Genomic DNA, 14,809 nt, shown 5'->3' on the forward strand with positions numbered 1-14,809 from the left:
ACTGCGCTTTGTATGAAAATGACAGCAGTGATGGTGATGACAGCGATCTCAGTGAGGACAGCATCTATGATGACCTCACACCAGCTGAAACTCTGCTTTGGGATATGGATGATGATGAGGAATCCAGTTTTGAAGGATTTTAACTCTTTACATTTTAGCTTGGTTGCTGATTGAGCTCAGGAAATAATACTCAAGGTATCATTGTTGATACCTTATTGTTTTTGTTGAACCTATTTTCCACTTTCTGTGCTGGTTTACTAATGTTAAATGACTTGTCCTTTTATTTATGTTTTTTATTTAAAATAAATATTTAAATACATTACCCCACTGATGTTTCAATTTTTAGTAATTTTATTTTCATTTGTTTTGATTATTGAAACTCACCAATAGTTTCTGTATTTTCCACCCTAGGCTTATACACGAGTCAATCCATTTTTCTGGTTTTCCAGGTAATAATTAGGTACCTTGGCTTATATATTCGGGTAGGCTTATATTCGAGTACATATGGTAGTCATATCAGAAGCAGGAATAGATGTCATGCGCATCAGAAGGTCCGTGCTCATCAGGATCTCTGAGAAGAAGAGGAGTGACTCAAAGGCCATGGAGAAGGCGTCATGGCTGCAGTGGGGACCACAAGGCAGAACTCAGATTTCTTGTCCCATAGAATGAATAAAGCCAAGTGTCTTTAGGAAAGAAACTCGCTTGTAGACTGGGATGCCCTTTGGGCATTTATCAGCATTAGAGGAACTCTGGAATGCTTGCCCAAGCAGGTCAGTAGTCAAGGGACCCTTGACTACTGTAACTGGTAGACCAAGGACCAGCGATAAAAGAACTATATCCTGAACACATCATAAACAATTATTGTTGTTAGGTGCCACCAAGTCCTTTCTGACTTATAGCTCCCTTATGCACAGTAGAACACAATACTTCCTTGTCCTGTGCTATTTTCATACTTGTCCCCATGCCTGAGCCCATTGTTACAACCATGGTGTCAATCCATGTTCTTGAGAGCCTTCCTGCATTTCTCTGACCCTCCGCATGATGTCTAGGGACTGACCTCTCCTGACAACATGTCTAAAATACATGACAAAATCTCACCATCTTTGCCTCTAAGAAGAACTCTGACCACATTTCTTCCAGGACAAATCATTTCATCCTTTTAGCCGTCCAGGGGACATTCATATTTCTTCAGCAGCACTATCAAATGCATCCATTCTCATCCAGTCTTCTCTATTCAATGTTCAACTTTCACATGCACATGAAACAATGAGAACACCTAGGTCAAGTGCACCTCACTCCTCAAATCAGCATCCGTGCTTTTCAAGACTCTGAAAAAGTCTTGTGCAGCAGATTTAGCTAATACAACTCTTCATTTAACCTCTTGACTGCTGCTTTCTTGAGCATTGATTGTGGATCCAAATAAGAAAATCCTTAACGATGTCCATCTTTTCTTTGTTTATCATGATGTTTACTTATTACGTCCAGTTATGAGAATTTTGGTCTTCTTTACATTGAATTGTAATCCATACAGCAGACTGAAATCCTTGGTCTTCATCAGCAAGTGCTTCAAGTCCCCCTCAATTTCAGCAAGCAGGTCTGTCTTATCTGCATATCACTGGCTGTTAATAAACCTTCCTCCATCCGGATGTCATATTCTTCATCATATAATCTAGCTCTTCTGATTAGTTGATTAGCATACACATTGAACAAGTATGGTGAAAGGATACAATGATGATGTATATCTTTCTTGATTCTAAACCATGCAATGTTCCCTTGTTCTGTTCCACAACTGTCTCTTGATCTATGCACGAGTTCCTCATGAGCACAGTGAACTGTTCTAGAATTCCCATTCTTCTCATTTTTTTTCAAACTTTGTATGATCCACACGTTGAATGCCTTACTCTAGACAATAAAACAGAATTAAACATCAGCAATGATATCTTTTATTGCAGATCCTCTTCAGAATCTGGCCTGATTCTCGGGTAGCTACTTGTCAATTTACTGCTACAAATATTGCTGGATGATCATTAGCAACATTTTACTCGTGGGAGATATCAATGATATTGTTCTATAATTTGTGTATTATGTTGACTCGCTTTTCTTCAGAATGAGCATAAATATGGATCTCTTCCAGTCAGTTGGCCAAGTAGCTGTTTTCTAAATGTCCTGGCACAGATAAATGAGCATTTCCAGTGCTTCTTCAGCATGTTGAAACATTCCAATTGGTATTCCATCAATTCCTGGAGACTTTAAAAAAAAATTTTGGGGGGGGAGGGGTTACTACAACTCTTATCAAAATCCATACATATATCCATTGTGTCAAGCACATCTATACATTTGTTGTCATCATCATTTTTAGAACATTTTCTTTCTATTTGGGCCCTTGGTATCAGCTTCTCATTCCCACCCCCACCCTCCCCCGTTCCTTCCCTCATGAACCCTTGATAATTTATAAATTAATATTATTTTTTCATGTCTTACACTGACTGATGTCTTCCTTCACCCACTTTTCTGTTGTCTATTCCCCTGGGAGGGGATTATAGGTAGATCATTGTGACTGGTTCCCACCATTTGCCCGCACCTTCCACTTAACCTTCTGGCATGGTTACTTTCATTATTGTTCTTGAGAGGTTTATCTGTCCTGGATTTCCCATGTTTCCAGTTCTTATCTGTACCCATGTACATGCTTGTAGTGGAGCCAGCCCTGTGGTCCTCTCTGTGCATTGCCTGCTCTGAGCAGGAATATTGTCCTCAGGGCTTGGTGGGCCAGGATGTGCTTTTAACGAATGTGTCAGTGTAGCTTGAACTTCTTTCTCTATCACCATTAGTTCTTACATATGTGCTACCTTCTGAAATGGTGGAATGTCAACTAATTGTTTTGGTATAGCGACATTTTATATTTTTTCCATCTTCTCTTTATGCTTCCTGCGTCATTCAATATTTTGTCCATAGAGTCTTCCAATATTGCAACTAAAGGCTTGAGTGTTTTTCTTCAATTCTTTCAGTTTACGGTATTCTGAGGAGGTTCTTCCCTCTGGGTTTCTATTTATAGAATTAGAATTCTAGCATATATATAATTTCATGATAATATTTGGTTTTGTCTTCTTTGAAATGCTTCTATTCAGCACTATGACTCATTATGCCTTCCATTTGCTTTAACTACTCTATGATTAAAAGCAAGTTTCAGAGTGTCTTCTGGCATCCGCTTTGTTCTGTTCTTTCTTTTTTGTCCTTTTCATGTTTTTTTTCCTTCATAAATGATGGATGATGTCTTCCCCACAGCTCATATAGTCCTTTGTCGTTATAGTTCAATGACTCAAACAGATTCTGTGGTCTTCTCAACATTCACGTGGGACAGCCTGGGTCCAATTTGGGCTCCTGGGCTTGTTTTCATTTTCTGCCGCTTTATTCTGAACTGACAGCCCCAGTACACCAGAAGGAAACACTACTGTGTCCTCAGGCACCCTCACATTTTTTCCTTAAGTATGAGCCCATTGCTGCAGCCACTGTGTCAATCCATCTCCTTAAGGACCTTCCTCTCTTGCTAGGCTTCTGCTTCACAAAACATGATGTCCTTCTGCAGGGACTTGTCTTTCCTCCAGCCATGTCCAGGATATGTGAGTGGGAATTTCGCCATTCTTGCCTCTAAGAACTCTGGCTGTTCTTCTTCTAAGGCATGATTTTGTGTTCTTTGGCAGTCCATTATTTAATGGTATCTAAATTAAGAAATGGTTTGAGTATTGTTTAAATTTTTCTTGATTTTTTTAAGTTTGAATATGTTTTAGTCAGGGGAATCACTATCAGATTGTAGATTAAACTCTATAAGCGCAGCACTTATTTTCACCATTGGATATACTTTAAAATCAGTCTGGGATCGTCAAATTGATTCAGACAATACGAAAACTCCTTTCATTAAAGTGAAAATGCAACTACGCTGGAAAGTTAATCCACTTTATGAAAAACCTGGATTCTAAAAGATACTAGCAATGTTTATATATTAAATCACACAATATTAGTATATAAATTGAATTCATGCCAATTCTATTGCCATTGAGTCAATTCCAACTCATAGCAGCCCTTAGGCAGAGTAGACTGGCTGCATAGGGTGTCCAGGGTTGCACTGTGTACAGAAAGGAGCTTTGGTGGCATGCTGCGATAGGGAGTGGGCTGCTGACTGCAAGATTTGCAGTTTAAACCCAACAGTCACTCCTCAGGAGAAAGATGAGGCTGTCTACTCCCAGAACACTTTATAGCCTCAGAAACCCTGGGGGACAGTTCTAGTAAACCTAGGATGTCACCAAGTGCCCGGATGGACGTTGTGGCAATGAATAATATTTACAGAAGCAGACTGCTCCATAATTTTTACTCATAGTGGCTGATGGGTTTGAAACTCATTTCCATTAGCAATCAAGCAGTCAACCACTGTGCCACCATCAAGGAAAAAACCAAACTCGCTTCCCCAATGCCCAGTCTGACTCATAGTGACCCCATAGGGCGGAGTAGAACTGCTCCTGTGAGTTTCTGAGATGGTAACTCTTTCCAGGAACAGAAAGCCTCCTCTCCCGTGTCCTCAGGATTCTCCTGCTCTGCGACCAAAGCGCCTTTAATAGAAGTGTATATGCTTAACAACACTGTCATGCTAGCCCCGACTCAAATAGTCTTACCCAATAAGACTGACTAGGTCTGCTATGTAGAGTTTCTGAAACTGTAAATCTATAATCTATGCGATTTAAATAGTCAGATATTTTTCTTATATAGCCCATTATTTAGGACTTTCTTCAAATGGTTCAGAAATATTTCACATTTGATAAATATTTGGAATTAGTCTGAATTCTAGACATCTAAAGCTTACCCTCAAGTATAAGCCGAGTTTTTCAGCACATTTTTAATGCAATTTTTGTGGTAAAATTGGGTACCTCAGCTAATAATCGGGTTGGCTTATACTTGAGTATATAAGGTAAATGTATGAATATGTATGTGTGTGTGTGTGTGTGTGTATTAGTCACATTGTATATCTGAGATAATCCGAGAATTGGAACTATATTATAATTTATAACATATATTTGAATTCATCAGCATTCAGAAGAGACCAGAAAAATCCTATGTGATGCTCTCATATGAAATACTTTGAAACAAACAGCTCTAAAATGAAGAGTGGAATGAGAGTCGTGGTAGATCATTTATGATACAGTGAAGTGTCCTTTGAAGGAAATTTTGAGTTGCAGAGATATCTGGGCTGGATTTTGGCGTAAGGTACCAAATCTTGTACTGATAAGTCCCAACCTCCCCCAAGAAAACCGGACTGGCTGTCTGCTTTTATTAATGTGTCTTACTGGTGAATCTCCAGGTGATAGATCACTCTCATTTAAAGAATGATGTGCTGGAAAAATGAATTATTTTCAAGAGTAAGAGAGTGGATTAATGCAAGTGTGTGCGGAGAGAAATTTCGAGACTCTCTTGCGCTAGACGCTGGTTTTCGGGTGTTGCCCATTTGCACGGCCGTTTAAGCAAGCACTCTAAATGGAAATGCACTTGACATTTCTGCCACTGGATGTGATCAAACAACATTAGACATTGGCTGATTTCTCAGAAGTTATTAAACCAATTTATTCTGATTCTCAATAGTTGCACAGGGGAAAGAAAAATAAGGGCATAATAATAACATAGACCCCTTAAAGGAAAAAAAAAACCTATCTGGAAACAATGCTGATATTTACACATATATTTTTTCCTTTTGTATCTTTGCCTTTCTCTGTCACGCTCATCTGAGGCTGTGTATATTATCTAGAAGATAATTTTGGACACCTGTATCCAGGCCTTGGTTAAAGCAATTTAGGAAAAATTTCCCATAGGTACCTTGGGCTGAGCTATGATTTCTGTTAATGTGTATGTCATATGGATTTGTTAATACAGAACTGTTCTTAAACACTCTGTAATAAATTATTTGTGCCTTGCATGTCCAGGTTGTAGACAAATGAGCATTAAATTCAGCCAGGAAAGTAAGCGATAACACAACAAGATGACTAAATCGGTCTATCTCACAAAACCACTGGTCACAGAAGTTATTATATTATCCACTACAGCAAGTTAAAATAACGTAAACTATGAGTATGAAAGTGACTAGAATTGTTAAGTCTGTAACTTTTACCTACAAGTGAATTCCTAGTGCTTTACTGAAAAGAAAATTATTCTATTAGTTATGTATTACTGCAAACTTACTGCTTCAAGATGACTCACATTTATAATATAAAATTATCAGCTAATGTGGTATCAGAGAATGACTGACAGGGAGTCTTCTTTAGAATCTCACACACACAAAATGCACGTTGCCATGCAGACACGGGGTATCAAAGTTTGTCTGGGTAAAGACACGCTTCCAAACTCACATGGTTCTTGGTTGGATACAATCCTGGTTGACTTTTGGCTGGAGATTGTCTTCAGTGCCTTGAACTTCTTCCTTCCTATAGAAGTTTATTCGAGGAAAGCCAGAAAGGCAGGGAAGGTAGACATTACGGACAGATGCATGCTGGGAGCAATGCCCCACCTCCTTTGTGGTATTGTCTTTCGTAGAGTCCTCGCACCTCTTGCCCTCATTGTGTGTGTGTGTGTGAGAGAGAGAGAGAGAGAGAGAGAGAGAGAGAGAGAGAGAGAGAGAGAGAGAGAGAGAGAGAGAGAGAGAGAACACCAGAAGGCAGAGCTCACTGGAGACTTCTGAACTTCTGAGAGTCGGTCATAATTAGAAAGCCCTAATGCATGCCATTGAATCCAGTTCCGGCTCAATAGCTTTGTGCTCCTTTAAAAACTTAAATTTTTCTTTGAAAGAGAGATTACGGCTTTGAGGAAATATAAGCAATGTATTTCTGAATCAGTTTCGATAACAAGATCATATTATTGTCAGCTCTGTAATATGGGGGTTGCTCAAAGCCTTCTGAGCCTCAATTTCATAAATATAAAGTAAGCACATTATAATTACCCTGTCTATTAGAATCAAATGGCATAAACTAGAAATAAGTGTTTGGGACAAATTGCTCATATGCATTATATATGCTTAAGTACCTAAATTTCCTCCTATTTCACTAGTCTGAGATCCCATATGCAATGATAACTTGAATTTCATGTTTCAAACCCAATCATTAAAACTCCACAGAGGTGAAGGCTAGATCTGATCCACCATTTTCACCTTGTTCAGGGAAATCTTGCATCTCAGATTTAAAACGCATTATGTTTCAGGTGCTGACCCAAACCCTGCTAACACCGAGGAGAGTGCACCTCCATGACAGGAAAAGGAGCTAAAAATCCTTCCTGCTGTGCCCATCACTCTGTACTCACTGTCCATTAGTCTTGGTAGATGAATAATGGTTTTTATTGGCTGCTTTGCTCCACCACTCTTCAGCTAAGCAGTTTCTATCTCAAAAACAACTCAATCATCCACCTGTCCATCACCCATCACGAGTCCCTTTGTATCACAACTAGATAGAAAATTGCCGAATAAAACACCTCCCCATTAATATCGAACCAAAGGAAGACAATAAAGACAGTTTGGACTTCGCCCAGTGCTTCAAACACGTTCATTTGAACTGATGTCACTGGCTGAGAATTTGCATGTCTGCCCTAGACACACTGAATCAGAATCTGTATTTTAACAAGGTTTCCAGGGGAGTTTTATAGATCCCCACATGATCCTTATAGATTCTGATCCACATATCTAGTGTGGAAATACAAATTCTCTTAATAAGCTGGCTCCAAATCTGTCTACCCCTAAAACAAACATTGCTCATCGTAACCAGCCTGCAAAACCACTGCTGCCGGGGCTTTGGATATTTACAGTGGTAGTGTAGCTCTGGAGGTTGGGTGTCCAGTTTGTAACTTCCCCAAATGCGGGCAGATCAATTATGACACGAGGAAGCTCCTACATAAGGTGAATAGAAGGGTTTGACTTGGGATTTCAGAGTGTTCCCTGGTTTCTGTCATCTGAGAGTGTAAGGAAGTGGGTCAAGGATCATTTATTGCAGAGTTGTGTTGCATTGTTGTGATGGGCTAAATATATTTGGGACATCTAGAAGGAGATGTCTATAAAAGGAGCAGTTAGATTGCCCATAATATCAAATGTTTTACTCTAAAAGAGTAAACTAAGAAAGGATCTCTTTCTCTCATTTGTTCCAGATTACAAATTAAATATTATGCCCATGGTTATATATTCAGTTTAAACTCAGTTCCTAGTCCAGTCTCTGAACACTGTGTGTGCAAGAGTGGACAGGCACCGAAAAAGAGGAAGGGCCTCAGGAGGATGGACTGACCCAGTGACCTCAACAGTGGGCACAGGCACAGCACAATTGTGAGAGGGGCCCAGGACCGGACAGAGCTCTCTTCTGCTGTGCGTCGGGCTGCTATGAGTCGGAACCAACTGAACGGCACCAAATAACAACAACATATTCAGCTTTTTAAAAAGTTTATTTTTTTTAAATCATTTTATTGGGGCTAAAACAATTCTTATCCCAATCCATCCATCCATCCATGTGTCAAGAACATATGTACATTTTTTGCCATCATCATTCTCAAAACATTTGCCTTCTACTTGAGCCCTTAATATCTGCTGCTCATTTCCCCCCTCCCTCCCCACTCCCTCCTACCTCCATCTTCAGCTTTGTAACACTTTATTTTCTGCAAAGGACTGAAATGAAGGCTGAAACCATCAGCGCAGTTGAAATTATTGACAACAGTCATGGTTTTTATGCCTAACCTCAAACAATAGTTACATTCGTTCGGTGTTCGCTGCTTGCATAGCTCTAGATCACATCCTGACAATAGTGCTGAGAGATGTGCTGGGCTTGCTGGACCATGCCCTTAGATAACAGCTATGGTGGGTCAGATGCTCTGAAAGGTGTTTTTCCCCTTTGTTCCCACAATGGAGATACTACTTTAATTGAAGTAGGCTTGTAAAGCATGGACCAGTAGGGATGTAATAGTTTTTCCTGTTTCCTTTGTTCCCACTCAGAATCTGGGAACCCACATTTCGCATCTGAGAACGTCTTTAGGAGGAGTGGCTTTTATACTCACTTTGCTTTCCTCTTATTGTGTGTGTGTGTGTGTGTGTGTGCCTTCACCCAGATTCTCTGATCACCCATTTTATTTTTAAGTATAAAGATACTCATATACATATATATAAATGGCAACAACGGTTACGTATGTACTTTCAGATATATATATATACAAATATGGATACATATATATTTTATAGTACTAGCATGTATTTTGATCTTAGGCTAGGAAATGATTGATTAATTAAAGGCTGTGAGGCAGACCAATAGTTTAACTGAAATCTCTTTCCTGTTTGGTTAGTCTTTGTGCTACTGCCATGTTGGAAACCCCCTGATAGATGGTGCTGGTGCTTTATTCTAGCAAGCTAAAAATGGATCAGGTTTATTTTTTTCCCTTCTCTTTTTTACCCCAAATCTCATAGGTTTTGTTTTGTTTAATAGATTCTTTCAAAAAAGTAGGATCTTGCCCTTGGTTTATAATGAAGGCTTTTGTTAAGTTCAAGCCCAGTAATCACAAACAATGTAAAAGGTAATGATGTGTGGTAGACACAGTTTGCTCTTCTAAGGATTTCAGTTTCACTTCAATTTTTTACATCCAGCAACTGAGAGCCCCTTTAAAGCCTCTCCTCTGTGTATAAAAGTGTGAAAACATAGAAAGGCATAAAAATCCAACTGTATAATTTGTGATAGAAACCTACAAAGCACAGGAGCATGTATGTGTCAACAAAAGAGAAATGGGTCTTAATAATTTTATGAGAAAAATGTTCACATTGCAACTGGCATCATATATACTTAGTGCAATCCAACTCTTTTTGCCATCAGCAATGTCATGACTGCCCTGTGTGGAATGTAATGACCTCTGTGTGCAGTACCCTCCCACCTTCACCTTCCACAAGGCCCAGACAGACCAAGCTTACTAAGTATTGTGTCAAAAGCCTTCGACATCCTCCAGTGCCCGGAAGCAGAGGCATTTCTCTCCAGCAGATGGCTTGGTAATGATCACTTCATCCATCCCCCTGGTCTCAAGCTTAGTCCTGACTCTCTGGATGCCTTCAAATCTCCTTAGTAAGCCCTCTCCAGGACTGTGCTACTGTGTCTGGGTTTCAATATCCTAATTAAAGTTGACCAGTGGCCACAGTGCTGAGTCGATTACAACCCATTTAGGCCTTATGTGTCCACAAGATTCTCAAAATGTGGTATTTTGGGAGAAGATCATTCATCTTCTCCTCTCAGAGGGCTTTGTACAGCTGGGACTGTTCCGGGCCCAGCCTTGCACACTAGCTGTTTGCACCACTCAGGGATTCTGAGGTGCTTCATTTTCATCAGGAGCATCTTTAGAAAGCAAAAAAACAAATCACAAAGCTACTTAGAAATGTAGGCTTAGAAATGTTTGGTTAATTTTACCTGATTATCCCTTCTGGTAAAAGGCAAAATGAGACGAGGAGGACAGCCACAAGGATTAAAAATGACTAGCCCATTTTTCTCCAAAGCTGGAGAGTGGAAATAAAAGCCTATCTGTCTTTAAATACTCACTGGATGTGGTCACTGTCTAATCTGAGATCACAAAAAACTGGAATGCACTGGACTATGCGGTTCTCAGCCCAGAGTGGGGATCAGATTGTTACTGCTTTCTGAGCGGATCCTGTAGATTCTGTCCTCTTGAGTTTTATAAGTAATCTCTACCATCATCTGGTGGCTTCCAGAGGTATTATAGGATAACATTCTACTACAATCCCAGGTTTACTTTTTGTTCTTCACCCTGCCTCATGTCCTTTTAGGACTGCTATAAAAGAATGATCATGAGTGAGTGGCTGTGATAAACAGAACTTGGCCTTTGCACATACAAGCAAGCTGCCTGTATGCACTCTGCTTCTTGGTGATCTTCAAGTGGTGTGTCTGTCTTCCCTCATCAGCATTGTCACCTAATCTTCCCATTATACAGAGCCCGATGGTCTAGTGGTTCCCTCCTCAGCGTTGTTACCTAATTGTCCCATTATATGGAGCCTGATGGCTTAGTGGCAGCACCAAGGGAGAAAGACTAGGCTTTCTACTCCCGTCCTGGTCTCGGAAACCCACAGAGGATCAGAATGAGTCCGCACTCACTTGATGGCAGTGACTTTTCTCTTTTTATATCTCAAAATCTTTTGGCTTACAACATACCCTCCACGGATATAGCCTCATTAGATTCACATAATAAATGAGGTTATATCCAAAATATGTTGCTGTATCCCTTCCACGCGAGCAAAGCTGGTCCACTGGATTCACTGGACTACCATTTTACAGAAGACTGCGAAGTCTGTTCTTCAAAGGAGCAGCTGGTGGAGGCGAAGTGAGTGCCACTCACACTTCTCCCGCAAACATAGAGCTCATGATTTATAGCGCAGATCAGGACACAGGAATCATTTCACGGAAAATTGTCCTTATCTTTTCATCTAAAAATTTCCAGAAATTTTTTGAATGCCCTTGGTATTTGGGGGAAGCAAAATTCAATCAATAAAAGCTCTATATTAGGATTCCACCCAAACAGGAGCATTTAGTTACTCTAAACCCAGAAGAGCAGAAACTGACTCAAATTGTCTTTGTATGTCAGCACCTGAAGTATATGCTTAACACACAGCAGGGGTTCAATGAAATGTACTGAATGGATTCTTTACATTGAAAATATCTTGATAATGTTAAGCCTGGTCTCACAGGATAGCTATATCATAGCTTAATCTGGACTCCCAGGTCACTCTGTACATACGCCTACTTAGTGTCATGTTATAACAAGGTATTTTTATTATTTGTTTTTATTTTTCTTTCCCAAACTAATATAAAATTTCCTTGTAAGTATGGATTGCACCTAATTCATTTTAATTGCTAGCACTTTATCTAACAAATAACTTACTGAAGACATATTTGTGAAATGAAAAATAATCTCTTATATTGTTCAAATGATTGCTTCTTGGTTTATGTCCCTGGAGCTAACAAATACAACTGGAAATTCAACCATAGATATGGAGCTCTGGAGGTGCATTGGTAGAGTACTCAGCTGCTAATTGAAAAGTTGCTCTTTAAATTCATCCAAGAGCTTCTCAAGAGAAGGACCTGGGGGTCTGGTCCTGTAAAGCTCCCAGCCTTCAAAGCTCGATGGGGCAGCTGTAACTTGCCATGTAGAGTCTCAATGAGTCAGGATCACTCAATACCACAAAAACAAACAAACAAAAAAAAAACATTAGAGAGCATGGGAGATCCCAGAAAGAGGCTAGGGTAACTTAACGTGGTCAAGAATTAATTCTAGGCAGCATCCAATTTAAGCGATGAAATGTTACAGGAAAAAAAATTCTAGAAAAATGAACAGGAAATTTTGGTTAAGGTAGGAAAGTGGAAGGAAATAGATATTGGAAAACAAGGCCGAAGAGATCCTTACAAAGTTATTGAGAAGCAGGCTGAGCTAAGGAATGATATATACCTTTCACTGTATTTAGCCACTAAGAGATAACAATATATCAGTTATGATCACATTAATAGATGAGGTAAGGCGATCATAGTTCACTGAGTAATTTAAATGGTACATGAAGTAGTGGAAATCATGTGCAATACTCTTTCTGATTTCTAATGGAGGAAGACATTGGATGGTGACTAGGCAAGGACATAAAGTCAGAGAAGAGTTATTAAAGGTGAAAAAGTCTAGAACGTTCATACAGCAAGGAAAGAAGCAAGTCTTAAAAATATCCTTGGACTACATTGTACTCATAGAAGGAATTAAGCCCCTAAGGGAGCAAATGGCTAACACATTGGACTAGTAACCAAAAGGTTACAGCGAGTCTACCAAATGGACCTGACAAGAAAGCCCTGTTTACCAGCATCTGAAAACTCAGCCATTGAAAACCCTGACGCCCATGGCACAGCCAGGAGTCAGAATGGCCCAGAAGGCGACTTTTTCTTATTGTTGTTTGTCTGCTTGTGTGTCTTAGTAAATGAACGGAGCGATGGAATGGGCACTAAAAGAGCCACTAGTTATATCCCTGACGTTTGGATATGGCACCCCGACTTTGGTGGAAGTAATCGCACTGGGTGGTGGAATTATTGCTGGAAGAGCGGCTTAAGTAACGCTCTGTTACATGTTGGCCAGTCGGGATTGACATTTCAAGGTGACTAACTCGTCCTCATCACAAGTCCTGGGAAGAAAACGTGGGACAATGAGGGTGTGGCATATAGTAAGTGCTCCCCAAGTGCCCGTTCCCTTGTTTGCTGCATACACTGTATGGACACATCGGAGGATGAGTTCCTCACCTGGGTCAAAGGTAGCTGGTGACCAGCTGTAAGAAGAGCTGCCTCACACAGGATGCTATGCCTCACGTAGCACAGACACCGGGCAAAGGTGACTTAACATAGGTGAGCCAGTAAGTCAGTCTGTTCATGCCCCTCAGTAAAGCAATGTGTGTGAGAAAATGCACACATGGTACAATGACACACACTTCTTACAGCTTATCAAGAGTTCCCGAAATGCTGCCCTTGCCAGTTCTTTTCTAAAAGGTACTATATACATGCCAGACTCTTGGTGAGCAAGACGTGCTGGAAATCCACCTAGTGATCTGAGAGACAAATCAAGCACACAGGCTTTGAGACTGATTTCTCCTTTATTCATCTTTCCAGACAGACCCCACTAAATATGAGCCCTTTCACTCTCCGCAATGAACTCTTTCCATGATCATATATCAATTTTAAAACATGCTCTAATATTTTTTCCCCATTCGTTTTAGGCTTCTTTTTCTCCTTTCCCCCCTTTCATTTGCTCACAAAGGTTTCAGGAGTAAGCCTTTGTGAAAGAACCTGGGTTGCAATAATCCCTCTCTGTCCTTCCTGGTTGCAATATGACTTTCTTTTCTGTGGCTGGCCTCTCTCCGCCTCTTACTGTCTTGCCTTATTTCAGTCAGGGAGCTGTGCCCTTTGCTCCTTTTGAGCCGTCATTAGTCATTTCAAAGATTTTATAAAAGAGTGATAAAGAAAACCGTTATTTGAAAGATAGGAGGGTCTATATTCGGTTTTGGACTTGACAATTACCCATTGGTAATGAAGACTTCAAAGGGCTTTCATTGGAATTTAAGACAGAACAGCAGGGAAAGTTAATTACCTGGAGCCCAAAATCCTATTTTCCCTTTAACAACCCAGCGCTGCACTGTAGAGGCAATCAAATGGAGTGCTGTTTGGCGAATAGTCAGCTTTTCTTGAGATGCAGAGTGTAATTAGACCCTCTCCTGCCTGTCATTAAAGATAAATTGTTGGTAAATGGTTAACATTTGAGTACTGTGCTGTGTCGTCAACCTTTATCATAATTATATTTCCAATATTGAACAAAATATTTTAAACTGAGAAATGGGAGCCTATTACCAGGCTAATTGCTTGATAATGAATTACTGTTGCTCTTAGAAAAATCCGTACTATTTATTTATTATTTTTGCCTTCCTTGTCTTTAGAGACTTTGACATTAGCAATTCAAATATATGCAGAAGTAGTCTTCTGTGAAAAGAATCATCCATCCCATGATAGTGGCTAATTTTATTTCTAATTGGGACTGGGAACCATTCAAAGAAAAACAAACAAACAAACAAACAAAAACCCTTCAAACCTGTCTAAGATCCACTGGTTTGAAAGAAATCCAGACGTGTGGAAAGAATCATCCATCCCATGACAGTGACTAATTTTATTTCTAATTGGGACTGGGAACCATTCAAAGAAAAACAAACAAACAAACAAACAAACAAAACCTCTCAAACCTGTCTAAGATC

Source organism: Tenrec ecaudatus, chromosome 3, assembly GCF_050624435.1.
Source record: "Tenrec ecaudatus isolate mTenEca1 chromosome 3, mTenEca1.hap1, whole genome shotgun sequence".
NCBI classification, from domain to species: domain Eukaryota; kingdom Metazoa; phylum Chordata; class Mammalia; order Afrosoricida; family Tenrecidae; genus Tenrec; species Tenrec ecaudatus.